General features: G+C 40.1%; 1 long non-coding RNA gene and 2 pseudogenes across 2 annotated transcripts; 1 reads left to right on the top strand and 2 right to left on the bottom strand.

Moving 5' to 3' along the window:
- Positions 1 to 293: 293 nt before the first annotated feature.
- LOC143590824 (protein ROOT HAIR DEFECTIVE 3-like) lies at positions 294 to 13,565 on the bottom strand (annotated as a pseudogene).
- A 3,277-nt stretch (positions 13,566 to 16,842) lies between these two features.
- On the top strand, positions 16,843 to 18,284 carry LOC143590816 (uncharacterized). Its single transcript, XR_013145551.1, has 3 exons — positions 16,843 to 16,960; positions 17,950 to 18,022; positions 18,149 to 18,284. It is a non-coding gene; the product is annotated as an uncharacterized LOC143590816 (long non-coding RNA).
- Positions 18,285 to 22,138: 3,854 nt separating this feature from the next.
- On the bottom strand, positions 22,139 to 27,732 carry LOC143590810 (disease resistance protein RUN1-like; annotated as a pseudogene). The gene is made up of 10 exons (XR_013145549.1): positions 27,241 to 27,732; positions 25,591 to 26,669; positions 25,444 to 25,512; positions 24,746 to 24,968; positions 24,212 to 24,653; positions 23,638 to 23,935; positions 22,965 to 23,537; positions 22,768 to 22,865; positions 22,528 to 22,607; positions 22,139 to 22,196 (listed from the first exon to the last, which is right to left on the bottom strand). The product of XR_013145549.1 is annotated as a disease resistance protein RUN1-like (transcript).
- Positions 27,733 to 27,848: the final 116 nt, after the last annotated feature.

A 27,848-nucleotide genomic window follows, 5' to 3' on the forward strand; every position in this document is an offset into this window, starting at 1 on the left:
AGCAAAGGTGTAAATCCTTATTAAATATAATAAAACAAATATTTGTACAATATAATACGAATATGAGGTTGATTTCACAACAAAGTATTGTAACTGAGAAGGTATATTCTTAGGACCATACCTTCTAAGTTGTCATGATTATCGTAGTAAAATCACCATGAAAAATGTCTAAAAATAAAATAACGTTCATTGGACATGTTACTGAAAACCTGACATAAACTATAGAAACAACTATAGTTGTATGTATGTATCTAGAAGTTCATTTACCCAATGAACTGACTCATTGGTTTTTGTTAGTTTCTTCTGTTTCCCAACTCCGCCAGTTTTCTGAGGATGCTCATGAAGGCGGGAAGAAGCCTGGTGGTTAAAGAAAGAAGCCCTGCAAGCTGGAGGCACAATTCATACAAGAAAAACAAGCAGTTAGAGACAAAGTCAAGTTTAGTTTCCATTTGTTTATTGGAGGTGGTATCTTGGGCGGCTAAAGAGTCAAAAAGGTAATTTTGCGTATGGGTCACGCCATATTGACTTGACATACATTTTTTTGAACGTTTTACAGATAATTATTGTGACAAATATGATAAGTAGACAAAATATATTACCTTAGTAATAATTTGACTATTTTAATAAAATAGTTTAGAAGGTTTTATGCATCGGACCCGTTCCTTTTGGGCCATTTTTATTTTATTTTACTTGTCTGACCCATCAAAGAGAAAAATAATCAAATTTGGCTCATTATTAAGTAAACGGGACCCGCAAAATGAAAATAACAGTTAAGTTAGTTATTAACACACACCATGCCATTTTGGAATTCAGAACCTATGCCTGTTTGAACCCATAAGGCTTTCACAAGCAGAAAACCGACGAAGAGAACGAGCACATACAACGGATTCCTGAAAGCGAGACAAAAAAATGACCAGGATTTAGTAATAATGATTGAGAATATGAAGACGGAGACACGATTAAATAAAACAAACCTCAAAAGAGTCATAAATTCGTCGAATCCGAGCACAAACAAGGCAAGTATAGCCCATGGAGGTGGTAGCCAACTGCTGTTTTGCTTGTTAGCTTTCTGATAAACATTGAAAATAGAAGACAAAAAAAAATTTAAGATGAAATAAACCGCAAAAAGAAAGCATTATATAGCTACAATATGTGTCATATATCATCAAATATATGTAACTTCCTAGTAACAAAGTAACCTTGTGACTGCTAAAATAACTAAAATGGCACCTGAGCTGTTATAGCTTGAGTAACAGCATATTCTGTCTCTTTCTGAAACTGATTCCACAAAGTCTTGCATTGGACAGGAGTTATCAATGTCTTTAAGTCCGGAATCTGGGAGTAAACAAAATAACCGCCAACGTCTTCAATAAAAGGATCATTTTTATAATGCAATAGATGAACAAATATTATGATAAGTGTCGTGATACCTTTTCCCATTTGCTTGTGGCCAAAGGGTTTTGCAAGTTGGAGTTCTTATCCGGGGCGTTGGTGGGGTCCGCTAACGCTTGGACTAGTGTCGTCTCAATTCTATCGCCATAATCCTCCAAACGAATAGCAGCCAACACAGCGAGCAACTTCAAAGCCTGAAAGATGTTTATGCATGATAAAATAGGACTTGTTTTTTAACCATGCATTATATAATCCAATAATTCTTACAGCGGTGCGAGCAGTTTTATTAATTGCACGAATATCTTCCTTTCGGTCCAAGTTCGTGGCATTAAATCATTATCATGGTTGAAAATTGTTGTAAACCTGTGTGTTCAGTTTATTAGGATATGAGAAAGTACACAGGTAAAATTACTTGGATAAGAGGTGGCAAAATAATTATATTTAAATATATAAAAATAACCATCATCATCATCATCATACTCAGTAAATCCCACCAATAGCAAAGCTATGGTAGGGTTCTGAGGAGGGTAAGGAGGGTAAGATGTAGATAATCTTACCTCTACCCCGTAGGAATAGAGAGGTTGCTTCTTGTGAGACCCTGGCTCGATAGTAGTTTTGCATCAAGCCTTGGACACAAGGCACATAACACTCAACCACCGGGACACCCGCCGAATGGTGCATGTACCCTTGTCTTTCGGCTATCAACGCCACCAAATGATGCCTGATTAACCTTCAGCCACTTTTAACGTTATTTTCACGAGAATAGTAAAATAACGTCAAAATTAGTGCAATTTCACTTTTGCCCACCCGAGGGTTCACACATATATACATTTATAAAAATAATTATAAATGTATATGAATAATTCATAAATGATAAACAAGTTGAGCCAGAGCTGAGCTCAAGCTTGAAAATATACTCACGAGCCAAGCTCGAGCTTTAGATATAGTGCTCAAAACGAGCCAAGCTCGAGCTCCTGTAAGTTAAACGAGTTCAGGTTCAGCCCGGCCTGTTTACACCACTAGTTAAAAACATATATATATGTAGTGCAGGCCAAAATTTGTCTGGTCGGGTTGGGCCAACCCACAAACACTTTTTTATGCGTATATTTTTTTAAAGTTATAATAACTAGAGAGTAAAGAGTTAAATATGATTAGCATAACGATGTCCTTTGTGCATTTAAATATCCAATCATGACTTTCAACCCGTTTGACTTGTTTAGTTATTTTCATTCAAATTTAGCTTAAACCATTTAACCTATTAAAAATAAAACATGACCCAAATCGACCCATTTACAGGTATACGAGTCATGCTTGCCACCTCTAGTTTGGATTGATGCAATGATATTACAAGCACAATACCTCTTCTTCATGCTATGTATAACTTTACCAGCTTCTTCTTTAGCCTTCCCTTCAACCACATCTATTGCATAACAATCCAATGTTGCTAGTAGATTTTGCTTTGCATCTTCATCCATTTCAAAACCAGCAAGTGCTTTATTGAACTTAGACAGAGAGGTTTTCGTCTCACTTTTTAGAAGCTTCCGGATTGTGGGCCAAGTATCAGCAGCAGCCCCTTCTAGAAGAGCTTCCACAGGCCCGTGTAATGCATTCTTTAAGTTTGACTGCAGAATAATCATTAGGATGCAAGGTTAAACAAGGTGGTTTAGTGTGGGGAATAACATGTCAAAACGGGCCGGGCTGGTGTCAATTGTGTCAGGTTGAATTGTTCAACCCGGACAGGACCCATATTTTTATGTGTCAAAACCATCAACACGAACCTACAGGCACTTTAAATCGTGTAATCCGAACACCGGTGACCGGCCCGTTTAGCCCCCTATTGTAAACGTGCCAAACGGGCTGGCGGGTGATAACCAAGTTGTAAATGTGTTAATTGAGTTGGTGGGCTGGAAACAAATGGGTAAACGGGTCATAAACAGATTAGTAGGTTGGCCTGTTTAACTAAACAGGTTGGTATGTCACCCTGTTTAACTAAACGGGTAAAAGAGGTCAACCCTAACACGACCCATTTAATTAAATAGGCCAACCAAAACAAGACCCATTTTTTAAAATGCGTTATATATCCCAACCCAAAACCTGATTATTTTCGTGTCGTGTCAGAAATTGCCACCCCTAGGTTGATAGCATCACAATAATAACACAAGTATATGAATAAAATGATTTAAAAGATTGTATGCTTTAAAAAGACTTTGGGTGATATTCAAATCATTACACAACCCTGAACAACCCATCATAAGTAAACGGGTCAAATATCACCTCTAGTGCTGGTATTTATCTTATAAAAAAGCATCAATATGTGAAATTAATCTGCTATTAATTACCTCATATAATGCAATAAGATCACACAGTTTGGAATTACGGACATCCGCAATATGTGACTCGATATCCTGAGAGACTTTAGCCCTCACTTTGGATGTGTCCCAGTCAGCTTGCTTGATAATGGCACCTTTAGATTCATTCATATGTATTAGTACAACAATATGGCATCATAATACTAAATTCACATTCAATACCTTTGCATTGTTCATCAAATGATTTCATTACTGATATCGTGCAATCATGGGAAGCAAGTTGAAACCCTTGTCCTTTACTCAACGCGTCTTCAAATGCTTTTGTGAATTTTTCAAGTGTCTCGGACCTCATGTGTTGCAATGTTGATTGATAAGCCGGTTCAACAAGCTAGACAGAACACAAGATGATAACATTTTTGATATAAACATATAATATATCATAATATTTCCAGGGTATGGTACTAAACCCGGCTTACGACCTTAATTTATTATGTCTGGCTTATTTTATTATATGGACTAATACAACATTATTGGGCTGAGGGGGTTTTGTGGAGGTAACCCTAACTGGGCTAGGCCCATTAGGGTACCATGATGGTGGCCATGAGGCTCCCTATATAAGGAGGTCTCCACCTCCTTATTAAAGAGGATTCTCAATAAGAGCCACCACCATAACCATTTTTGTGTCTGTAAACAAGAGATCCTCGAGATTTCTTAGCAGTCACCTCCACACCCCCAAAACCATTGCAGATCTCAAGCTACCGGAGAAGAAGATTGAGTCGTGGTTCGTTCATCTCGAAGACCGAGGAACATTGTCTTGGATCAGGTCAGATTTATTTCATGTTTCTTCATTGGCGCCATCCGTGGGACGGTAACGAACCACACCTCAATCTTCCCCGTTTCATGTCCAGATCTGTGTTTCTAGAGTGACGGAGGTTAGATCTGGGTCTAATTCCTTCAGATCTGATTCCGTTTGAGCAACAGTTACGTTCGATATTCTTGTTTGTCTCTCTAGATCTGCGTTCATACGCAATGGGTGCCGGATCCAGATCTGATTTTTCAGTGTTCAATGCTGGAATAAGTTCTAGATCTATAGTCAGAAAGCAAAATTTGGGTGTAAAAAAGGAATACACAGGTACAATTCTTTTTGCAGTGGGTACCATCATATTTGCATATCTTTGACTCATGTGGAAAGGCATCTTCTAGGAGAATGACAGGTTGTGTATAGCCTCAAAATAATAGCCATCAATATTATCCCACTTTGGGGTTTCAAATAAATTATACCCTTCGCCATGCATGCGCGCTCAACCCTTCGCCATGCATGCGTGCTCAACTCCCGCCATGCAAGCGCGCTCAACTCCCCGCCATAGCGGGTTGCATGCGCGCTCCGGCGATTACTCTCCGCCACAGCGGGTTGCATGCGCGCTCCCGGCGATTACTCTCCGCCACAGCGGGATGCATGCGCGCTCCCGGCGATTACTCTCCGCCATAGCCCCCGCATGTCAACTTCAATCAACCGCGGATCAAAATCGCTCCCCGCGGATCAACTATAATCTCATGCGGGTCATTTTTTGCTTCCACGTTGCGAATGAAGCTTTATGAACGCTAAGGGTCAACTTCTGCTTCCGCAAGCAAAGTTCCCGCAAGGCACAATCAAAGCCTCAAGGGTCAACTTCTGCTTCCGCAAGCAAAGTTCCCGCGTGGCGTTATCAAAGCCTTAAGGGTCAACTTTAGCTTCCGCAATCAATTTCTGCTTCCGCAAGCAAAGTTCCCGCAAGGCACAATCAAAGCCTCAAGGGTCAACTTCTGCTTCCGCAAGCAAAGTTCCCGCGTGGCGTTATCAAAGCCTTAAGGGTCAACTTTAGCTTCCGCAATCAACTTCTGCTTCCGCAAGCAAAGTTCCCGCAAGGCACAATCAAAGCCTCAAGGGTCAACTTCTGCTTCCGCGAGCAAAGGGGTTCCCGGGCGTAATCAAAGCCTTAAGGGTCAACTTTAGCTTCCGCAATCAACTTCTGCTTCCGCAAGCAAAGTTCCCGTGAAACAAAGGCACAATCAAAGCCTCAAGGGTCAACTTTAGCTTCCGCAATCAACTTCTGCTTCCGCAAGCAAAGTTCCCACAAGGCACAATCAAAGCCTCAAGGGTCAACTTCTGCTTCCGCAAGCAAAGTTCCCGCGTGGCGTAATCAAAGCCTTAAGGGTCAACTTTAGCTTCCGCAATCAACTTCTGCTTCCGCAAGCAAAGTTCCCGTGAAACAAAGGCACAATCAAAGCCTCAAGGGTCAACTTTAGCTTCCGCAATCAACTTCTGCTTCCGCAAGCAAAGTTCCCACAAGGCACAATCAAAGCCTCAAGGGTCAACTTCTGCTTCCGCAAGCAAAGTTCCCGCGTGGCGTTATCAAAGCCTCAAGGGTCAACTTCTGCTTCCGCAAGCAAAGTTCCCGCGTGGCGTTATCAAAGCCTTAAGGGTCAACTTTAGCTTCCGCAATCAACTTCTGTTTCCGCAAGCAAAGTTCCCGCAAGGCACAATAAAAGCCTCAAAGGTCAACTTCTGCTTCCGCAAGCAAAGTTCCCGCGTGGCGTTATCAAAGCCTCAAGGGTCAACTTCTGCTTCCGCAAGCAAAGTTCCCGCAAGGCACAATCAAAGCCTCAAGGGTCAACTTCTGCTTCCGCAAGCAAAGTTCCCGCGTGGCGTTATCAAAGCCTTAAGGGTCAACTTTAGCTTCCGCAATCAACTTCTGCTTCCGCAAGCAAAGTTCCCGTGAAACAAAGGCACAATCAAAGCCTCAAGGGTCAACTTTAGCTTCCGCAATCAACATCAACCTCCACGCCGTTCGCGAAACAAACAAGCCGCATGCGTGCTCCGGCGATTCAACTCCGCCATAGCATGCCGCACGCGCTAAATAATAATTGGCGGATCACATTGTGAACTCCCGCGGATCAATGAATAACTCTAGCAGGCAACTTAAATGTTGGAAGGGACCAACCTCACATACCGCGGGTCACTAACGCGCAACCGCGGATCAAATCTGACCTCCGCGGGTCATGGCGAGAAACTCCAGCAGCTTAAGTACAACCTCTGCGGGTCACAAGAAAGCTTCCGCGGGTCAAACCCGGCTTTTGCGGATCACATGTACGCTCTGAGCAAAGAAATGGCCGGTCAGGTACGGCTCCCGCAGGCCAAGTTTGCTTCGACACGATCACCGCGGGTAACATACGCGCCAAACTTAAAGGTTGGGAATCCTCATAAACCCATTAGGCCACGCGCCAAACTTAAAGGTTGGGAATCCTCATAAACCCATTAGGCCACGCGCCAAACTTAAAGGTTGGGAATCCTCATAAACCCATACGGCCACGCGCCAAACTTAAAGGTTGGGAATCCTCATAAACCCATACGGCCACGCGCCAAACTTAAAGGTTGGGAATCCTCATAAACCCATACGGCCACGCGCCAAACTTAAAGGTTGGGAATCCTCATAAACCCATAAGGCCACGCGCCAAACTTAAAGGTTGGGAATCCTCATAAACCCATACGGCTACGCGCCAAACTTAAAGGTTGGGAATCCTCTTAAACCCATAAGGCCACGCGCCAAACTTAAAGGTTGGGAATCCTCATAAACCCATAAGGCCACGCGCCAAACTTAAAGGTTGGGAATCCTCATAAACCCATAAGGCCACGCGCCAAACTTAAAGGTTGGGAATCCTCATAAACCCATAAGGCCACGCGCCAAACTTAAAGGTTGGGAATCCTCATAAACTCATACGGCCATCGGCCGCGCGCCAAACTTAAAGGTTGCGAATCCTCATAAACCCATACGGCCATCGGCCGCGCGCCAAACTTAAAGGTTGCGAATCCTCATAAACCCATACGGCTTCGCGCCGAATACAAGACTGAACGCGGCTCCGCTCCGCTCAACACGCCATCATTATTAAACCTCTTATAACCCGAAGCAAAGTATACATATGCAAAAAGGTACATTTGGGAAGCACCGGGTCCAAAAAACCGTACAAGCACTCCTAATAAGTCCAGAACTCCAACTAACCGCTTGCACGCCCAGGAGCAGCACTGGACTAGGGGGACTAGTGGAGGTAGGATCCTAAATACCCGGTGGGTCCAGTTTTCAATTTTCTTATCATCATCCAAGAATTTCATTGAAAAACTTATCACCGGAAAAAACAAAAACATGGCGGGCAATTAGAGTCCACGCCGCCTTCTGCTCCGGCAAGCAAGCCGCAAGTTGTGATGATCACCGTGGCACAACTCTCCGCCACCGCGCATGCGCTCGCCGTGGTTCAATACAATGCTAACATTCATGCGCACCACGACAAGTGAACCTCGCCACCGGGTAATGTCATTGCGCCACCACGCGTACACGCCACCGCGGATAACCATCTGGCCGCCATGGTGCATGCCACCATGCATGAGTTCCACCGCTATGAAGCAGCAGCGCGCCATCACGCATACGCGCTGGCGCCGAGCACCGCATCACCGCGATCCAACACCTCGCCACCGTGCATGCGCATCGCTAAACAACACACTCCAACTTTTAATCATTCCCAAAAATTTTACCTTTATGTGATGAAGAAAGAGTACCCCACACACGCATATCGGTGCTCCTCCATCACCACCGGAGCAACTAAAGTTAACAGTCTCGGAAAAACTCCGCCACCGCGGAAATATCCATGCTCCGCCATGACGCATGCGCGCCCGCGAGTCATCACTCTGTCGCCATGCATGCGCGCCCGCGGAAACCACCATGTGGGTCGGAAGACGACTCCATGCCTTCGGTTTTACGCAGAAGACTCCGCCTCAATGCATGCGCGCCCGCGAGTAACCGCTCCGCCGCCATGCATGCGCACCGCGGATCAAAACCCCATGCGGGTTGGAAGACGACCCCATGCGGGTCAAAAATAGTACAATATGAGCTTGGAAGACGACACCATTCATGGGCGCCGTGCTCCGACATAACAAACTCTGACCAAGGCGGGTCACCTGCAAGCTCCGCAGGTAAGCACCCGACCACCGTTCATGTGCGCCGATGGGTTTCAACAATACGTCACCATGCATGCGAGCTAAGGATCATCGCGTCACCGTGCATGCATGCGTGTCCCGCTGATCAACTCTACGCCGCCATGCGTGCGCTTCCGCAGATGAACAATCCGCCGCCATGCATGCGCGCCATGCACATGTTGCACTCCACCGACATGCTTGCGTGCCGCTGCTGATAGTGCACTACGCCTTCATACATCATGCGCGCAGCCGCGCGTCAACACTTCGCCGCCATGATGCGTGCAGCCACAGATCAACACTCCACCACCTGTGGAAGACTTCGCCACGATGCATGCATGCAGCCGCGGATCAACATTCCACCTATGAAAGATTCCAACGCCATACATGCGCACGCAACCCTTCGCCGTGCATGCGCGCTCAACTCGCCGCAATGCATGCGCGCTCAACTCTCCGCCATGCATGCGCGCTCAACTTTCAGCCGCTATGCATGCGCGCCCGCGGATCACCACTCCGCCGCCATGCATACGTGACCTTAGATCACCACTCCGCCTCCATGCATGCGCGCACCTCAGATCAACACTCCATTAGACGAACACCGATCACCGCGGATCATTATGAACACCGCGGGTCACCTATGAACATTCGCAGGTCACTAATGCAAGTCAGTGGATCAAAACAACGTAAGTCGCCTCTGCAACCTCATGAAAGCTCCAGCATCTGCGGCCACGCACCAAACATAAAGGTCGGGAGCCTAATAATATCCCAAACGGCTACGCGCCACACTTAAAGGTTGGGAATACTTATAAACCCATATGGCCACGCGCCAAACATAAAGGTCGGGAGCCTAATAATATCCCACACGGCCACGCGCCAAACATAAAGGTCGGGAGCCTAATAATATCCCACACGGCCACGCGCCAAACATAAAGGTCGGGAGCCTAATAATATCCCACACGGCCACGTGCCAAACATAAAGGTCGGGAGCCTAATAATATCCCAAACGGCCACGCGCCAACGTAGGTTGGGCACACCTCATAATTTGCCCGAGGATGGGAACCTTGTAATACATCCACTTTTAGTTGATATATTTTTGCAGGTTCAGCTACGAGTCGCACAAGCACCTATGACATTATTATTATTATCTGGCCGTTTGTGCCTTCATTATTATTTTGAAAACAAGTTGGGATAGTCATCCTGCGTAGAAGAGGGCCTTGTGGGCCAGTCATTATCATCATATTATAGCTCATAAGCCGCAACTCACGCATGCTTCATTATTTTATAGCTCGTAAGTCGCCTCGCGCGCAAGCTTCATTATTTTTATAGCTCGTAAGCTGCCTCGCACGCAAGTTGCATTACATTATTATCGAGATGCGCACTCTATCTTTTATCAGGCCCCGCGCCACTATTGTTATGATGCGTGCTATATCTTATTCATGCCAGTGCACCATTATTATCATAAGGATCACAACATGTCACCATCATGGAGAAAACCTCTCAAAACTAAAAGACAATAAAGACAAGGCCGAAGAAAGGGGAAAAAACCGCCTCATATCCTAACACACCTTATGAAGTCCAGCGCTCCACCTAAACGCTTGCACGCCTAGGAGCAACACTGGACTTGGGGGGCTTGTAGGGGTATGGTACTAAACCCGGCTTACGACCTTAATTTATTATGTCTGGCTTATTTTATTATATGGACTAATACAACATTATTGGGCTGAGGGGGTTTTGTGGAGGTAACCCTAACTGGGCTAGGCCCATTAGGGTACCATGATGGTGGCCATGAGGCTCCATATATAAGGAGGTCTCCACCTCCTTATTAAAGAGGATTCTCAATAAGAGCCACCACCATAACCATTTTTGTGTCTGTAAACAAGAGATCCTCGAGATTTCTTAGCAGTCACCTCTACACTCCCAAAAACCATTGCAGATCTCAAGCTACCGGAGAAGAAGATCGAGTCGTGGTTCGTTCATCTCGAAGACCGAGGAACATTGTCTTGGATCGGGTCAGATTCATTTCATGTTTCTTCAATATTTAATAAACATTTGTTGCAGTTAAGAGACATTACTAGCAACAATTTCTCTGTGAGTTGTTTCCGCTTACAATTCCTAACGCCTTCCTCAAAAAACGCAGCCTCGTCATCATAACTGAAGTGTTTTTTAGATTAGAATAAATAAAATAAAAAGTTCAAAAGACATGCATTAAGGGTGTAGATATGTGCATACCCTGCAAAGCAAGTGTCAAGCAGCACACTTATCTTGTTTCCGAAATCAGGCACAAGTTGAGACTGTACGGCTTCTTCTATTTCACACCAATCCTGCAATAAACAGTTAAGTTTTGACTTAAAATAATCTAGAAAAATAATATTATTAAAAGCTAAAATTAACTAGATATGAAAAAATGAACCTTATTTTTAGAAAAGGCAGCGTATTTCTCATTAGCAATCTCTTCACATCGTACGGTTGCCACCATAACCTGCAGTAACATTTAACAGAAATGAAATGTAACACTTTGGAATACATATATAATATAAACTTTGAAAAATGTTAGACCTTGTGAGCAGGCAAATCAAGATCCCTATTTTCCTTGATAACTTTCCAGATTTGTTCAGCACTGAAACAAAATCCGGAAGCGGGAACAACTCCCTGTCTGTCACCTGCAAGCCCTCCGGGTGCAATAGAATGTTGGAATCGCTGCCTGAGGTTGGCCACCTTTTACAAAAAAATAATAAAAAATTAAGAAAAATGCATGCCAGTATGCCACAATAATTAGTTAAATGTGTATGGACTTCACTTTACCTGCTCTTTGAATTGATCTTCCTTCTCTTCATAACTAGAAAGAGCAACGACTTCGATCTACTTATCCGATTGGCAAGAAAAAATCATATGAATCATTAAACTGTCAAGAGACGATAATGAATAACATCATCAGTATCTTACATTAAAAAATGCACTTAGTGGTGTTTCCTTGTGTGCATCTGGTTTAGGAACAGAATCCCATATCTAGGGGCAAACAAACATATATAAAATATTTTAGGACTGCATCAGTAAATTAGATGATAAATTTGTATGACATAACGGAACTTTACCTTCTGGATATCTTCCCTCAAGACAGGCTCTAAATTTTCCAAAGGCGTCTTTATAGAAACAAAAAGAAAAATATCCAAATAATATTAGCTTCGCCTTCATAGAAGATGATTAAATTTGATACATGATATACCAGTAAATCTACTTACTCTTGTTTTGTCACGTATGACAAAAATCATAGTTGTTTTGCGTGGACTAAATAGTCGTGTCATGACCTGAAAATGGCGAATCATAACTTAACATTTGGGAAATTTACAATCAATATGGCAATAGTTTTGTAAAGAAGGATCTACACATGATTACCTGGAATACAGTTTTTAGTAGAGGTTTGTTTGCAGCATGCTCACGACCGATATCATGACACCACCTAATAATACAAAATTCCACATGTGAATGAAACACAAGTTTATAAAACTTTTAAAATAATATATAACTGCTAGATTTACATGTTGATAAGCACTATGTCTGAAACTGCAAGAGCGAAAAGTGCACTTTGTTTCTCAAACGCTGTATCATCCTAAACAAAAAAAATGCAAAAGTGAGCTATGGGTCACAGGGGTGACAATCGTGTCAGGTTGGCTGGTTGACATTATAAATAATATTTTTAATTTTCTATTTTAGCTTTAAACGGGCCCACAAGTGCAACTCATTTAATTAAACAGGCTAAGCAAGTTAACCCAAACACAAAATGTTCATTTAACAGGTTAGACATGACAGCCCAAAATATGATTATTTTTTTGTGAGGTTCTTGTTGTGTAATGTATACTAGTCAAACTTGCAATTGGATGCAATAATTCTCCAAGTACTATATATGTACATGGGTTTATAGAAAATAATTGATGAAGTAAACTAAATGCATAATATTCATCTAATGAAAAAGAAGTGTCGGTATGCAACCTCTCCTCGTTCTCTCCCATCAGTACCCTCGAGATCCATCACAACAGTGCAAGGTTCAATACCCGTGCATTGTGCCATCCAAATACCTTTGGTGGTCTGAGACCTGATACGATACGCGCGCAATGCAGTTAGATTCTTTACCAAACATTATATAAAAAGCGAACTAATAAGTGCATGGAACAAATGCATGCCTTCCCTTAAAAGCATCCATCTCCTTAAAGTTTGTATAGAACAAATGGTTTAAAAGTGTACTCTTCCCTGTTCAAAACAATAAGTGTCACTAAAAGCGTTGACTATAACTAAAAAAGTGATACTTTGATGCAAACTATGTCAAAAATCCGTCGCGTTTGAAACACGTACCGCTACTTTGTGGGCCCATGATGGAAACAATGGCATAGGAAAGTCCGCATTCGGAAAGCTTGACTTCCTTCATAAATTTCTCGAGTCCAGCTACATTTATAGTACCATCTCCATCTATGAGGTGGGTAGAGCAACAGTCCGCACAATTGTCATCGTTACATTTGGCTGAAAACAAAAGCATGTTCATTAATCATCATAGTCCATTGCTTTCAACAACATTGTAAACAAACAATTGCCAATGAGATTTTGTCCATAATTTGTAATGACTTGCTTGAAATTTGCAAAAAAAAAAAAAGAATTAAAATTGTGGCATCAAATGTGTTGATCAAATAAAATTCAATGCATGCTAAGGTAAGGTAGAGAAAACATAAAAAAGCTAGGATCATCAAATTGTTGTTTATGAAACCTAGGCAGATTGATGTGATTAGTATTATTAAAATTTACGTTATTAATATTAAGAGGGAGATGAAAATTTGAAAAGGGCATAGCATAGATAAGATGGCATTATTACCCATTGTAAAGGTATTGAATCAGATGATGATGATGGAATGATTTTGTAGAAACTGGCATTCGAAGATGATCCTTAATACGGCAATTGGATCATTGATCATGTGTTCTTGGACCAGGTATTGATGTCCTTCCTGATCACGAGGGGGAAAAAGTTTATAAACATCTCAAAACATTTGGGTGAGATGCATTTCGTTAAATGTTGTATGTGGTTTTTCGGCTTGCTTACAATTTTTTTATTGAATACAAATTTACTTTTAGGGGGTGTTTGGTACAGATAATGGAAATGGAAAGAAAATAGAAATGGAAATGGAATTGTAGAGAAAGAGAATTGGTATGGAGAATGAGAATCATTTCTCTTGTTTGGTACACGAGAAAATAAACAGAGAACTCTACTATACCCAACCCCACCTCCACCCAACCTGACACCACTCACCACCGCAGCCCCACCACCACAGCCCCACCACCACCACAGCCCCACACCACCAGCACCACCACCACCACAGCCCTTTCTTCAACCACAGCCCACCACCACCGGCTGCCGCCACCAAACCCCCTTCTTCAACCACAGTACACAAGAAATTAAAAAGATTCAAATTTTTGGAACATAAGATATAGAAAAAGGAGGCTCAGATCTGTCATCACTGCCTCTTTGGAGATTTTGTGGTGGTGGTTGTGGTGGCGATGATGATGATGATAATCAGAAGCCACCTGCAACCACCGCCGATTTCCACCACCACTGTCACCCACCTGCGACCACAAGCACCCGACCATCTGAAAACCCTAACCTACCACGAACCACCACTTGAAACCCTAATCTCTGTTCACCCGTACCACCTGCAACCTACAACCGGTTACCATCTCTGTGTTCACCACTGCGAACGGCGGAGACGGGGTGGTGGTTGCAGACTTGGAGACGAGGTGGCGGTTGCAGACTTGGAGACGAGGTGGTGGTCGGAGACGAGGTGGTGGCCGGAGACGAGGTGGTGACATGCTATGAGGAGGCTGCTGAGAAATGGATTTCTCTTTGTTTTAAAGAGAAATGGAATTCTCTAGTTTTAGAGAAATAGAAAGAGAAATAGAAATGAAAAGTGGAAAACAAACAAAAGAAATATTTCTAATTCCATTTCTCCCCAATCAAATCCCTCTACCAAACACCCCCTTATATGCAATAGCTATAAATAAGTTGATAACAACATTACATATTGTATAATTCTGCTCATTTAAACAAATACATAAAAAATAATGTTGGACTATTTATTATGCGGGCTTTATAGTCGTGTCTATGACCTGGTTACCATTATCCGTGAAAAGACCAAAGCTAAAAGCCTGTGTCTAGCTTTTTTAACTTATTATACATCATGTGCTCTATTAACTTGAACGTCATGTTTTATTTTTAAATTTTACATCTTGTGTTATGTTTTATATTTGAAGACATTGTATGTTTAATTTTTATGCGATTTTTATTTCTTTTATATAATAATACTTTATATAAATTGTGTTAGGTTTGGTATCAATGTTGTTGAGACCGGATCGGATCGGCCGGTCAAACCGGTCCGACCGTTATTTGATCCACTGACCGGTCCGGCTATATGCAGTTCGCTCGGTTTTCAGAAAGTCGGACCGGTGAGGGTGACGATTGAGTTGTAATGGGTTTAGGGTTTGAGAATGTGTTTTGGTTAAGTATGTAGAGGTAAAACTTACTAGTTTAGTAACCAACTCGATTAAGGAAGAAAATAAACTATTGACGACAAAAATCGGGTCTATTAACTTCAAGGTTTCGGTGTAATCAACAAGAAATGAATGTGGGCATGATACAATAGCAGTTTAATTATCTTGGACCTCAATTCTCGTGATTTTTAGGGTCGTTTGAGGAAAGATTTAATAAGAAATGAACCAAAAATAACAATTTGCTTATCTGACGTCGGTAGATATACGCTATGCTATGGCGTTTAGAGAAATCCATCGCGTATCGCTGAGAGTGGGTTTTTACCAGATTTTGATTTTTGACAGTTTTATTATATGAAGTTCCAAAAATGCGTTTTTTAGCCATTTTAAGAGTTTCTAAGGACTATTTGGCACAATTGAAAGTTATGAAAATATAAAATAAGTTACACCAAGTTAAATACCAATAAATACAAGTTTTTATTAATACAAAATATCCTAATTATATTCCTGAGTCAGGTAAACGAATACGGATATGAATATGAAAAATCCGAAATGTTAGATTATTATCCCATGCCGGAACCTGGAACAACTTGATAGGATCTCCTTTTACGTCCCATGTCGAATGTGTGGTGACGCTGGACTGAAAAAGGGAAAGAGAGGGATAGTTTGTTTTAGTATGAAAATAAATTAAAGGTGGTGATAATGTGAAAATGTAAGGATTTATAAGGATATGTGTAGTGATTGAGAGAAAATGAGTGATACACAAATTTAGCGAAAATCTAATATGTAAGCTACCTGAACACGATAGTAGGTGCTTTAAGACTTACATATGCAAACATTTTTATTCATATTTAACGCTAAAGAGTCCATACTAATATCTCCCTTCCCCTACATGACCATATATGACACCCCTCTTATTTTTTCACACATTCAATCTTTTCTCACACCTTCGTCTCCCTTCCCAACATCATCTACTTATTAAGGTGTAAATTTAGAAGTAGGTTTAAAGAGTGCGTAAGCTAATCGATCTAAAAAAAAGTTGTAGTTATTAAGATCCATATCCGTCCGATGTAACATTTCTTACATAAAATGCCACGATCCCCCAACATTTGCAGTTTTTCAATACCACTTGCAAACAAATGAAGAAACCCTAGCATGTATGCTAAACGTGTAGGGCATAGACACAACACAACAAAACAAATGTTTAACATGGGTTAACTAAACGCACCTCATTTGCACTCAATGCATTTCTTAGTGAATAATGTAACAAGACGATTTGACTAGTTTAGCGCAACTCAACAAACACCTCTTCTTTTTTCTTACTGTATAATAAAAATTATAAGAAAGAATTCGTTTGTTGAGGTTGGAGTATAAAAATTGTATCCTTGTCATAAATGGATCTACCCACCCACCACTTCAACTTTCGTGAGAAGAACACACAACGAGTTTAACCGATTCAACTCAATGGCACACAATCCTTCACAGCTTCTTCCGTCAGGTTGGTTCACATTCCTCCGTCTTCTTATATATTCATTTGCCCTAATTTTATTTATAAAATTAACTGTTGAATGAAACAAATGCAATTATTATTTATGTTATGTGTTGATTTGATGATGCAGAGCTGATAGATCGGTGCATAGATATGGGTGATAATGAAAGGAGACAAGGAGCTCGTTGGAACTCTCAAGGGTTTCGATGTCTATGTCAACATGGTCCTTGAAGACGTCACTGAATAGTCAGTAACTCTAAACCCTAATTCTCATTATTTATCTGTTTTTTTCTGCTTCGATTTGATATGGAATTATGTTATTTTGTTGCCACTAACATCATTGCATTGGTTACAATGTGTGTGAAAAATTGAATGAATGATTGTAACCTCTTAGGGTTTACTTAATTAGGGTTTTTTTTAGGGGACATGAGTACACGATAGATTTAAGTTTTCAGTCTTAGGTATGATTACTGGTGGGCCGTGGTCGTTCGGTTTGGTTTTTATTCTTAACCATAACCATAAGCATAACCAAACTTCAGTTTCGGTTATGAAGCTCGGTTATGGTTCTGTTTCTGTTTCGGTTAATTAACCGAGGCATGTTTGAACTAAATATTAAACTAAATGAACATGGAAAAATAATCGGTTACATACTTAAATTGAATTGAATGAAGGTTAATCAAGCTTATTTTGAGAAAATCATGTAGCTTGGGAATTGGGATGCGTTAATGCATATTAACTTGGCGATTTGCTTAATCTTTCTTATTTGTTAGTCAAATGTTAATTAGTGCTATACGTGTACCAAAAGCTCGCATTAATAAGTTGTTTAGAACAGATTTAAACACGTTCCTAAATGAACACAGCTGAGCATGTTTTTGTTTTTATAAAATGTGATTAGAGTCTGTTATTAGTGAACATGAGCTCCGCTTAAGTCTCTTATATACACTGCTACCAACCTTTGTTTGTGTGTAAATTTTATTTGTTTTGTATGTATTCTAGAAGTTCTGCAACTTCTGTTTGATCAAAAGTTGTGAAACTCTGTTCTGTTTACTGGTTCGTTCTCTTATTTTGTTCTGCATCATTCAATATGTGAAGCAATAAGTTAGGAAATGGAAATTTAGAAAATCACTGTTTTTTGGTCATTATTTGTTGGAATTATAAGTTATTTTTATCTAACATAACTATACTTTGCAATACACATCTAGCAGTTTGTGCTTAATGGCATTTATTTGTTGCAGTGAAATCACCCCTGAGGGACGTCGGATTACTAAGCTTGACCAGATTTTGCTCAATGGGAATAACATAGCAATTGTAAGTCCAGTTTACAACCTTTTGGTTTTTGTTCATCTGATGGATATTGTGACATCGACACAGTTTGGCTCTAAATTCTCTCTTTTACAACTTGTGAGCTTACATGATTTTGTTGTATTCATGCAGTTGGTTCCTGGTGGTTCTCCAGACCCAGAATGAGCATGAAACCGAGTTACAGAGGTGATCTTATTTGAAGGGTAGAAAGCGTGTTTAAATTGGTATGTTGAAGGATGGGGTGCTTTTTTAAGCCCATCTTGGATTTTGGTGTCGTAGCTAAACACTTTTAACCTTTTGTATGGCGTTTTAAAAATACTTTGGAAACATTTGGTTTTGATCATTATGTTGTATTGTGTGTATGTGGGGTCGTTTGCTATTTGGGTTAGGGTTTGGGATGGCGAATTAGTATCTAAAGCGAGTTTAATGTCACAGGGTCATCCCGAGGCCCCTTGTAGCGCCCTTGGATGCCCAGGGGTTGGCCACTTCATATAATTGGTTTTTTAGGAGAGTGCTTATTAATACAAGTCACTGGATTTGTCATGCCATGGGTTTTTTAGGAGAGTGCTGTAAACTCTCGATCAGTTGGATGCGACAGACTTTCTTTAATCGTTGAGACTCCTGATTAAGTCCTAAAGCGTTCTTAGCACAAAGTGAGTAGACATAATCTTCTATCATTTTGCATGTCACTTTTTCTGCCATCAAAACATGCACGTCCTTCTGTGCTTGTATGACACCAATAAGGCAATAATCCACCCTTAAATATTAGCTTCACCTTGGCTTAGGGTTGATCAACGAAACCGGTTCCCGGAACCGGTGGACCCGAACCGGACCCGAACCGGTTCCTACCCGTTTTTTGTAGGAACCGGACCCTATCTGATTCAACCCGATGATCCGTGACCGGTTCTTGCATTTCTGAGTGGGGGCGGGTAGTTACCGGAACCGAACCGGAACCGGTTCTGGAACCGAACCATCCGGAACCGGTTAGGAACCGGTTCTAGCCGTTGGATCGATTATAGCCGTTGGAAATCGTTTTTTTGGCCGTTTTTTGACCGTTGGGGTCAAAAATAGCCGTTTTTTGGCTCCCCAAGCACCCCACTACTAGTATAAATAGGTATTTGGTGTCATTGGTTCATCACAACACTCAAAACGCAAACCCGAACGCAAAAAAATACAAAAAAACGCTATTACAACGTTTTGAGTTCTCTAATCTCTTGTTTTCTCTTCTTCTATATTCATATTTGTTGTTATGGCTGCCTCACAATCATCGGTTGGTCAAGGTTCCAACGCCGAACCAAGTTTCGTTCGTATTGTACCTCATAATCGTAATCAAGAGATTTGGTGCAATTGGGATTTGGTTGAATTGAGTGACCATTCATTGAAGGCTCGGTGCAAGTTTTGTGGGGTTTATTTAAACCCACTTTCGAATTCAAATTTGAAGAAACACATCGAAAAACCGTATTGCAAGGCGTTGAAAAAGAACGTCGATTCGCAACAAACGCAAATGGATAGTGAAGGCGGAATATTTACATACCAAATTGATCGAGTTCAAGATCGTATGGCGAAGTTTGTGATTCAAGAAGCTTTGCCGTTTTGCCACTTCGACAACCCTCGCTTAACCGCCATGATTCGAGATACGCTTCAACCACAATACACTACGTAAGTCGTCATACTCTTAAACGTTATTGTTTAAAATTGTGGAAGAAGGCCAAAGAGGTACTAATTGCATATTTTGAAAATATAAATACGGGAATAAACTTAACTAGTGATGTTTGGTAGGCTCCACATGGTCTACCCGAATCTTATCTTTGTGTCACCGCTCATTGGGTAGACCCGTCATCGTAGGAAATGATGAAACGCACCATTGCTTTCGAACTCTTTGAGTATCCACATACGGGAGATAATTTGTTTTAAATTTTAGATTATGTTATAAAAACTTATAAACTAGAAAATAAAATATTTTCAATGGCATTTGATAACGCGTCAAATAATACATCGGCGGTTGATAAATTAAAATTAAAATATACGCCGATTTGCAATGGTGTATTTTTTCACTCAAGGTGTGTTGCACATATCATTAATTTAATCGTGCAAGACGGACTTGCTTCGGATGAGGTTACATCGGTTATAAACGATTTTAGACTAATGATACATGAAGTTTTTAAGAAAAGTAAAAAAAGACAAATGGAATATAGAAAATTTTGTAAAGATACGGGAAGAAAAGCTTTGGGAGCTAATTGGGATGTACCTCATCGATGGAATTCCACTTGCATAATGTTTCAAAGTGCTTTGGAACAAAGAGAAACTTTACAAATGTTTCATTCTAGTCTTGCCGAGAATGATTTGGCAATCCCCTTTTCAAATGAGAAATGAGAAATTATCAATGACTTATCGACTTTTCTTGAAGTTTTTAAAACATCAACTACGAAACTATCGGGAACGTATTATCCGACAAGTCCCTTGGTTCTTTCGGAGTTATTTTTAATGGTTAACAATCTTAAAGAATTTGAAAATAAAAGTCCAATGTTTTCAAACATCATATTACCAATGAAGTTTAAATTAAAAAAATACTTTCTTGAATTGCCACCGGTTTTTACTTGCGCCGCCGCTTTAAACCCAATGTTAAATGTTACGGGGGTTGAATGTGTGATAGACGAAATTTTTTCAGCCTTAGATATGCATGAAGTTGACCCAAACTTTTCAACAGAGGCAAAAAATTATTTTAACTTGAATTTTAAATTTATGTATGACTTTTATTTAAATAAATATGGGTCAAACATACACATGCCTATGCCGGGGGGGTCTTCATCAAGTTCATGTGCTACTAGAGTACGAGATCCCATGATTAGCCTTATGAACACCGTTCGCAACGTAACGGCTAAAAAACAAAGGGGTAACACCCCTTCAAGCGAACTAGGAAGGTATAGTGCAAATGATTACTCTACCGGTTTATCCGAAGAGGAATATGGCACTTTTGATGTTTTGGCTTGGTGGAAGGTAAAGGAAACCGAGTTTCCGATTCTTGCCACCATGGCCCGTGATTTACTAACCGTCCAAGCTTCTACGGTAGCTTCGGAATCCGCTTTTTCTCTTAGTGGCAGGGTAATATCGGTGAGAAGAACAAGACTAAATTCGGAGTCGGTGGAGATGTGCATTTGCTTAAAGGATCACTTGGACTCAATCGATCGTATTCAACACGTAACCACTCTCGAAGATGAAACACCACTTGATGTTCGAGTGCACGACGAACAAGAAGGCATTTCTACAAGTAATTCCAAGGAAGAAGCGCTCAATAATTATGACGAACAAGAAGGCTTTTCTAGAAATAATATGTCACAACTTTATATTTATAAGTTTAATGTTTTGTTAGTTTGTTTTTGAAGATTTTAAAACATGTAACCTTTTTTTTTGAACTTCTTAAAGTAAATAAAATGAATTTTATGTTAATTGTTTTTTTTTATTTTTCATGTTATACAAATACGAATCGTAGTTTAGAATCTAAATCGCAAACGAAAAAAAAAAAAAAAAAAAAATTTTACACTGTAACCGGTTGGAACCGGTTACAGTACAGGAACCGGGTTAGGAACCGGTAAGAACCGGTTAGATAGGTTAGGGGTCCGAGGGTGGGAGAACCGGTTCGGTTCCCTAACCGGTTCGAGCCTGGAACCGGTTTAAAATGGGGTTTTGAATATACCGGTTCCGGTTCCTAGTCCCAAACCGTTTTGAACATCTCTACCTTGGCTGGCTAAAGTGATGCGAAAATGATTCATCACCTCAGATCGTTTACGACTAATGAGACATTGTGCTTGATTTATACACATTTATGTTTAAATTATAAATTAGTAAAATAATAAACTTGTTTGGGCCCATGAGCCTACTTTAGCTAATAGGTGAAGCTTGAGTTCGAGATCGTTTTTTAGTTGAGCTAATTTTTAATCTTGGAGTCATTTAAGCTTGGCTAATTAAATAGATAATGAGCGACTTGGCTCTTTATAACCCTATACTTTGTTAAAATTCACCATCTGTTTTTTACCACAGTTTTCTTTGATCTAAACCTTCAAACACAATTAAATCTTTCTTTATCTTTAACCTTCATAACCTCGCCCCCTTAACAGACCACAATTAAATGACTGTTTTCTTCTTCCTTATAGCAGCTGCACCAAGGAGTGCCAATGCCCCTCTTCAAACATCAAATTACACAATTTACCCTTGAAACCTAATTGGTTGACTACCGTAATCGTTCTAATGCGACAGCATGCCGACTGTTGTAATGGAAACAAAATCTTAACTTGTTTACTACTTACGGATCAATCATATCCAACGAATGAACATAGAGAGGTTGCGGGGTCTTGAGAGTAAACAAATGGAACAGACAAAGCAGCAGAAGTTGGGAAGGAAAGCAGTGCTTCTAAGCAAAAACATGTTCCACCATACATACACACATATCAAAGTTTATAATTATTTCCAACTGCTCACATGTTGTCTAGACTCCACAGTTGACCACATCCTACCTCCACATTTCTTTTGAAGTTTTCTTTGTCCTTCTAGCGCCAGAGTTCATTCGCTTCTCTGTGATCTTGTAAACATCCTCCTGTTAGTTTATGGGAAACAACCAAGCTTGTATTAGCATACCTCAATTTGATACTAATCGAAACCAAACTAACATCATCATGTACCAACTATTTTTCCCTTCATCTTTATTCATGTAAAAAGTTGATACAAAAAAGACAAGTGTTGCACCACAAGCTTACCAATTCAGGACCATCGATGATACATCTAACAGCTTTCAACTCTGTAAATGATGGGTTCACCTGCTTCGGTCGACCAGTCTTTCGCCATCCTCTGACCTCTGTAACATAAAAAGGAAAAGATACGAGTAGCTTTCTCTATTTTCAGCTTGAATACAACACAAAAGAATTAGCTAGCTTGCGAATATCGAAGGACATACCACTGTAGTCAACGGTATCACCAACTAAATCCTAAACCAATCAGGAGTCAATCTACCAACCTCCGTTAACTCAAAGAAGTCACGCCGACAAAGATAGTAAGCCTCTGTGCTTAGCTGAAATTCAAACAAATCTCCGTCCAGAGTTTCTTCCCATCTCATGTTATTTTCCAAGGCTTCCTGATCCGAGTACACAAGGCTTATGCCACATTCATGTACCTTCAACCCGCTCATCACAACAACAGAGACATGAACAGTGTCTCCAGTGTTCAGTTTGTTTCCAATTGGCCAATAGCTTAACCATATACATTCTTTACCAAATTCGGGTTTGCCAAAGACTTTAGGGTTGTACATATAATCAACACCATTGGCCGTAGTGATTTTACAAAACCATGCCCAATCGATACCTGATATTCTATACTTGAAAGTTACATTAATTCCTTTAAGCGTCTTATTTTTGGGACACGACAGGAAAACAAAGGACAAAAAACATGATTTTGATATATACTCGGATGTCATGTTTGGATCCTTTATATCTGGTAGAGATGTGCTTATTATACCAAATTCAGACAACATCTGTTCCACACAAGACAAACCAAATGGCTCAATCATTCTATATGATTTGTTAGTATGCATATTGAATAGTAATGATGCATTTCAAAGTAAAACAACTAACCTGGATATACCAGCTTCTGCCTTCTGTGAGCTCATCATCACCAACAAGGCACACCTGGTGGCTTTGATATTCTTTTAGCCACTTCATGTGTCCCAGATCAGTTTCACCTAGTTTGGCTACTGTACCAATTTAATGAAGCCTTCAACTTCATACAAATGATTACAACCTAAATAACCAAACTCTTGCAACGTGAATCGAGGTGATTGGAAAGTTACGCTCTCAAGTAACTCACAGCCATATATATACAATTCTGCAAGTGTACTAGGGAGGCATATAAGGCATTTGAGTCTAGAGCAGGTGTGCCTTGTTGGTGATGATGAGCTCACAGAAGGCAGAAGCTGGTATATCCAGGTTAAAAGAATATCAAAGCCACCAGGTGTGCCTTGTTGGTGATGATGAGCTCACAGAAGGCAGAAGCTGGTATATCCAGGTTAGTTGTTTTACTTTGAAATGCATCATTACTATTCAATATGCATACTAACAAATCTTAGGTCAAGAAAAAGTATCTACACCCTGTCATGTTCAGTAAGGCATTTGAGTCTAGAGCAAAAAAGGCATTTGAGTCTAGAGCAAAAACTTAGGTCAAGAACCCGAAGTTTTTCAAGATGATTATAGCAAGGCAAGGACTCAAATAAACTGTTGGCTAAATTCAAATACTGCAAATCTAATTGAACCCTGAAATTCAAAGAAAAAGTATCGGTGCGTGTAAGATGGCAGTCTTTCAGGAATAACCGACGCAATGAAAATGGGAAGGAAAATGTAGTTTGTTCGATAACAAGTACACCAGAAGTACAAGCTACTCTCCGATTTATTCGCTCCTTATTGATTAGATATCTACACCCTGTCATGTTCAGTAATGCAAGATTTGTAAGGTCTCCAATAGTTTCACAAACCTTAACCAAACGGTAACAGTTCCAAAGAACTAAAGTCTCAAGATGAGGGATCAAGAAGATATTGCGGATCTCAGTAAGATTTTGTGAGTCTTTAAGATTTAGAATCTTCAATGATGGAAGAAACTGTTGCAAACATTAGACAAATTTTTAGCACCATATAGTTTCATAAAGATCATTAAAAATCATGGAGCAACAGAAGATATTGGATTCACTACCGTTGGCGGCTCAAATTCTTCCAACTTGCTATAGCTCATATCTATAGCCACCAGTTTTTCCATGCATAAGTCAGAGGGTATGGTTCTTAAACCAAATCCAAGCCAACAGAGCCATCTTAAATCTTCAGAAAAATTCTCATAGGATCCCTTGAGTTCAACAAAATTTAGTTGGAGCAATTTTAGATGATCCATCTTTTGAAATGTGTGTTTTAAGGCCTGATGACTGCAAGTTTAGCATGAGAGTTGGTAAAGGCTGATGCACAAGGGGCATGCGATGTGTTACATCCAAGGAACAAATTTCATCCTTACATTAGAATTTGGGAAAATCACCAAAATAGTTATGTTCACCAAAAGAGTTTTTCAAATCGGCATTAAAATTTTTATTTGTTAAGTTTAGTGTGCCGGTTGTGTGGACCTTAGAACTTTTTAAGGATTGCGGTGCTAGCCATTATGTTGTCGCCTCTACTTATCTGTTAATTGTCTGGTTGGTTTGTTTTGGATTTGCAATGCCTGTTTGTGCAAATTTTTGGTCAACAACTTATGCCTGTTTTTGGGATTTTCCCTTAATAATTTCATAACTAGCACACTGGCATGTCATCTGCTACATTTATCTTGTTAAAATAAATTCATACCATTTGGTAAAAACAGACTGAAAATTTAAATGCAAAAATTTAGATTATTACTTATCCTATATTTACCTTGAGTGCACAATTATCTTCTATCAGTTTTTTCATGTCTAGTGCTAAACCTTCTACCCAGCTTGAACCCTAAAAGGAAAAGACATGAAACTATATAAAATTAGATGAAATAGGATTTGGAGAACATGAAAGTGAAAAAAGGATTACCACTCCTTTTCTTAGTATCTTATATGAATCACTACTAAGCCAAACTCTACTACGCTCTGCAGGGAATTTTGGTGATTCTTGACAAACTATGTTTTTTCCCATATCCTGAATCAGTCTATGCATCACGAGCTTTTTGTTTGGTGAAACAGAAAGAAGACATCTATTAATTAGTGTTTTGATCCCAGATATTGCTGAGTAATCAGGCTCCAATATCTTAACCACGTAATCTATGTCTTTGCCAATAAAGAAGCAAGCGATATGCAAAAACAACTCTCTCTCACAGTTATATGGCAATGAAGTGTAGCTCCTTATCAGTACATCTTGAATACGAGAATCAATATCTCTTCCCAATAAATTTAGTTGACTTTCCCAATTTGGGATGGTATTGTTCATGAACACTTCAATGGCCAGTGGATTTCCTTCACAGTATTGCACTGCTTGTTGTGCAAGCTTCTCAAAGCCGGCCATAGGAACTTTGGATCCAAATGCATGACGACTTAAAAGCTCTAACGATTCTTCGTAATCCAATAATCTCATTTCATACTTTTGACACCTCCAACATGACGATTCAAACCACTTATTGGTAGTAATTTCCCTGGTTGTAATTATAATCTTGCTTTGTGCATGAATCTTCCCGGTCCCAAGTAAAGCAATTAACTGACTATGCCGAATAATGTCATCAAGAACAATAAGAGTCCTTTTCTTTCTCACAACGTCCTCAATCATACACGTGCCTCGAGAAACACCAGGTATTTTTCTCTTTGACCCCCCCTAAAATATCTTTAAGAAGTTGTTCCTGTAGTTCAAGCAAACCATTGTGTCCTTCACATCTACCACCAATGTCTTCAACGAAACTCGCATACTCAAAACGTTTCCTATTTGAATCGTAAATGTATTTGGCCAATGTTGTCTTGCCACTTCCACCCATACCATAAATTGCTAAAAGTTCATGATTGTATTGATCGAACCAAGAACTGATCTCGTTATAACGAGTGGTCATCCATGTTATATTGAGTGGAAGATGAACATCTTTGGGACCTAACTTATTGTAAATTGTATCAACAATTTCCTTCAAAATGCTTATTTCAAGCATGCAAGAACAAAGATCATGGGAGGGCATGTAAAGATATCAGTTGCAAGGTATTAGTTGTATGGGCAATTGATGTGGGGTTTATAGGCCAAATGAGTTTCCTCACCCACCGACTAGTCTTTTGGGTTGAGTTGTTCTGTTTGGTCTATAACAATTAATAACAAAGATTCTTTCAATGGTAGACTGTATACGAGAATAGTAGTAAATATTAAAATTATATTAGGTTTCTAAATATGTTCAAGTCCAAATCGATGTCAACGCAAACGAAAAGCACACATTAAAAATATACCAGATAACGCTAACATAACTTAACTAACAAGAAATTTAAGTAACCCTATTAACAAACCCATTAAACATTAAGTCCACAACCTACTTGTTGATCCAAGCTGCTTAGGCCGGCCACCCCCATAACTCACTGGGGTTTGCCTTTTTTTTTTCTCGGCCAAAAAATTCATTAATCGAGTTAAGACTCTAACATTAAAGACCAAAACTTGGATGCAAGTCAACGCTAATAATCGTCAACTCACTTGAATAGTGATTGAATTAGAAGAGAGCCATACCCGGAAAGAGTGAAGCCCGACAAATCAGCAACCTCCATAAGCGCTCTCCTCCACAGACATATGTTGTCCGGTGTCCACCTAGAAGAAGGTTTAACTTCAAGGGCGAAACTTCCTGATTGTTTCCTAATATTTGTGGGCTCAACATGAAAAAACAGGTAAAACAAAATGATTGCACTCTTTCCTTTGGTTAAGGATAAGTAGGAGCTCATCAAGGCACCAAGTGGAAGTTGCATAGTTCTCTGCCAATACGATTATTGAAGCGCTGGATGCTTTGATTGCTCTCTCAAATTCAGATCTCAGTGTTTCACCTCTATTGATTTCTTCATCGTCCTTGAAAGTACTAATCCCGGCTCGCTTTAACCATTCATAAAGATGATCCGTAAAAGAATGTCTAGTGTCTTCGCCTCTAAAGCTAAGAAAAACATTAAAGTTGCAAGCTATATGATGATCACTAGAAGAATCAATAGATATTGCCGTTGAAGTTGAGAGGATTCAAGTTTGAAGATGAAAAGTGTTCTTTTAATATTACCCAAAAGCACACCGGCCACCTTTATTATATATTTTTCTTGTCTCAATGACTCCATGCTACGAGTTGGTCAATTTATAAC

The sequence above is a fragment of the Bidens hawaiensis genome, unplaced genomic scaffold, assembly GCF_021521415.1.
Source record: "Bidens hawaiensis isolate Kalapana, Puna unplaced genomic scaffold, B.hawaiensis_p1.1 tig00039005_1, whole genome shotgun sequence".
Lineage (NCBI taxonomy): Eukaryota > Viridiplantae > Streptophyta > Magnoliopsida > Asterales > Asteraceae > Bidens > Bidens hawaiensis.